Genomic DNA, 3,838 nt, shown 5'->3' on the forward strand with positions numbered 1-3,838 from the left:
AGTTCCAGAATATCAGGGCTGTTCTCCTTAACTATATCCTGAAGTATAGAGTCCTGACTTTTTTTATAAAGATTTTCAGGTAGTCTTCTGATTCTTAAATGGTCTCTTCTGGATCTATTTTCCAGGTCAGTTATTTTTCTAATGAGATATTTTACATTTTCATTTCATTTTTTAATTTTCTTTAATAGATTCTTGCTGTCTCATGAAGTCATTAGCTTCTGCAGATTCTAATTTTTTTCAGAGAATTTTCTTCAGTTATCTCTTGCATTTCCTTTTCCATTTAGCCAATTCTATTTTTAAAGGTGTTGTTTTCCTTTTCCATTTGCCCAGTTGTGTTTTTGAGGGAAGTATTTTCTTTTTGAGTTGTCAAATTATATTTTTAAAGTATTTATTTTCTGTCATTTTTTGTTGTAAGATTTTAATTTTCTCTTGCATTTCTTTTCCCAATTTTTTTACTTGATTTTTAAACTCTTTTCTGATCTCTTCTAAGAAGTCTTTCTGGACTGGAGACCAATTCATAGTCTCCTCTGAAGCTTCACATATAGAGCTCCTTCTGTCCTTTTCTGAGCTAGTATCTTTATCTCCAAGGTAGTAATCAATAGATCCTATTTTGTGCTGGACTTTTTTCACTTTGTGATGTTAGTTTTCCCTTGGGTCTTGTGTTTGGGAGGGGCTAGTTCCCAGACCTTTGATACTGAGAACTCTGGAGGCCTTGCTTACTGGGGTTAGGAACTCCAAGGGGTTATTCAGTGGACAAACCAATAAGGAAGGCCAGAAACTTTCTCTGGGATTGTCTCTAATGGGGATATTAGTGATCCACTCCCTCGGTCTAGTGCTGCTGGATCTGGGTAGGCCTCAAATACCCCAGTCACTGGGCTAGGCTGTGAGGGCTAAAGAGTTTTTCTGGAGGGGTGGCTAGGTGGTGCAGTGGATAAAAGCACTGGCCCTGGAGTCAGGAGTACCTGGGTTCAAATCCAATCTCAAACACTTAATAATTACCTAGCTGTGTGGTCTTGGGCAAGCCACTTAACCCCATTTGACTTGCAAAAGCCTAAAAAAAAGAGTCTTTCTGGATAACCAGTGCTAGGGAAGTCCTATGGGCCTTGGGGAAAGGTGGGAACACCTTGGGCTGTTTCTGTGTTCCTACTGGAGAAAACCAGTTCCTCCCACAGGAACACTGGGGTCTTATTGTACAGGCCTTCTAGTCCATCTAAGCTTGCAGAATGAGTTTCCTGGGCAACCCTGCAAGAGCTCTCCCAATCTATCCACTGTGCATAGCACACTGCAACAGCTTCCACTTCCATATCAAAGGCTTCTACTCCTACCACTGAGGTTCTCAGGTTAATCCCCCACCACCCTGTGGGCTGGGTCTTTGCTCTGGGCATACCCATGCTCCCCGCCCCCAGTAACAGGCCTTGCTGGAAAATATTCCCTTCTGTTCTCTTGTGGTTTATGTTGATCCAACATCTATTAAAAGACTTGATTAATAACAATTCTGAAGGAAAGCTAGGAAAACTTAAAATAATGCCTGGCTTCTCTCTGCCATATTGACCAGAAGTTCAAGATCTCAAACTTTTAAACAACAAAAAAAGCCTGAAATATCCAACATTTCCTTCAAAATGAGGAGATAAAGTTTTTCTGAAAACAGTATTGCTGTAGCTCTTTCCTGGTGGCAAAAAACTGGAAATTGAGGGGATGCCCATCAGTTGGAGAATGGTTGAGCAAATTGTAGTATTTGATTTTGAATCAAATACAATCTATATGGAGATCCTCAGAACAAAAGAATAGTAATGTTTCATGTGTGTCCTAAGAGAATATCTGGACCTTTCTACCTCCAAATGTACCATCTCAGGGTAAAATGAATACCTGGACTGGAAAGATTTGTGTGTTTCTGATAGTGCAGGTGTTGAAGAGAATCAGTTGTTGAAGGAAATAACATATGAAAGAAAACCCAAACTTTGCAATATTTTTCTTGGTGGTATTAACAAGCCAATGGGCTTGACTGAGAAGAGAGTTCACTAAACTTGATGGGATCTACACTTAAGAAAGGTGTCTTGAAGTCAAGGTAAGGAAGTAGGGAGGAGAGATTTGTGTCAGGCAGATCAATTTGCAGAATATTGTCATAATCCAGAGTGGAGCAGATGAAGGCTTGTATATGAGTTGTGGGTTGTAATAATGTAGAAGGAAAGCATTGTATGGAATGGATGGAAAGCATTGATTTTGGAGGGCTTAACTAGTGATAACCTTTGAACTTTGGGGGTGGAGCAAAGATGGCAGCATGAAGCTAGCATGCTCGCAGAGCTTTTCTTGACACAACAATAAATGAAACCTCTTCACAGACATAAAAGTTACAGGTCCCACCTAAAAAAGACAAGATCAAAACAAGTTTTAACTGGAGACATTGCGATGTCTCTTAGGAGTAAAAGGGAGACAAATTAATAGGAATCTTTTAGCCACAGTGCAATCCAGGTCCTAGCAGCTAGACAATAGCACAAGTCCCAGCAGCTAAATAGCAAGCCAGAAGGGAGGGTCTGAACCCCAAACAATTTCTGAACCTTGGGAACACTGGGAAAAAGACAGGAATGGACTGGGAACAAACCACTGCATAGGCAGAGTCTGCACATAAAGGAGGAAACAAAACTCTGAACAGGCAATGCCTGGACTGCATAGGCAGCAGAGATTGACCAGATAAGCCAGGGATCAGACCCCAGCCCCAGAAAGCTTGGGTCTATACTTCCTGTACCACAAGAAGAGAGCTCAAACAATAAAAATGAGCAAAAAACTAAAAGAGTGCTAACCATAGAAAGGTATTATGCAGATAAAGATGATAAAATGCCACCTCGGAAGAAGAAGAAAGCAGTGAAAAATTTCCTACATGGGAAATCTCAAACCAATCTATGAATTGGACTCAAATCCAAAACCTCATAGAAGAGGTTTTTTAAAAAATTCAAAACCCAAAGAAGAAAAAAATGGAAAAAAGAAATGAGAGCCATGTAGGAAAACTATGAAAAATTGACTAAAGAAATCAACTCCTAAAAAAGCAAAAATAGCCAACTGGAAAAAGACTGTAACTCTTCAAAAAATAAAATTGACCAACTGGAAAAGAATTGCTAATGCTCATCTAAAACTCAAATCTACCAACTGGAAAGGGAAAGCAACTCAGCAAAAACTGGAAAAAGGAAACACAAAAGCTACCTGAAAAAAATAAAGCCCTAAAAGTAGAATTGGACAAATAGAGACCAATGAACCTATAAGACACCAAGATTACATCAAACAAAATCATAAGACTGAAAAAAAATTGAAGAAAACAAAGTACCTTTTAGGAAAAACAAATAACCTGGAAAACAGATCCAGAAGAGATCATTTATGAATTATTAAAAAAATGCCTAGATCAAAAAAAGTCTGGAAAATATCTTTTGGGAAATTATCAAGGGAAAACTACAAATATACTAGATTAAGAACACAAATAGCCATTGAAAGAATATACAGAACACTTTCAGAAAAAGACTCCAAAATAAAAACTTCAAAAACTATCAAAACCAAGAATCTTAGAATTCTCAAATTTAGGAGAAAATATTGCAATAAGTCAAAAGGAAGCACAAATAGAATTACATAGGACTTACCAACTTCAATATTAAAGGATCAGAGGGCCTGAAGTATGATATTTCAGATAGAAAAGGACCTTGTATTTCAACCAAGAATTTACTACCTTGCCAAATTCAGTATATTCTGTTGGGGGAAAACATAGATGACCAATGAAATAGAGGATTTCTAAAATTTCGTGATAAAAAGACCACAATTGAACAGAAACTTCTATTTCAAATACAAGACTCAAGAG

The sequence above is a fragment of the Macrotis lagotis genome, chromosome 8, assembly GCF_037893015.1.
Source record: "Macrotis lagotis isolate mMagLag1 chromosome 8, bilby.v1.9.chrom.fasta, whole genome shotgun sequence".
NCBI classification, from domain to species: domain Eukaryota; kingdom Metazoa; phylum Chordata; class Mammalia; order Peramelemorphia; family Peramelidae; genus Macrotis; species Macrotis lagotis.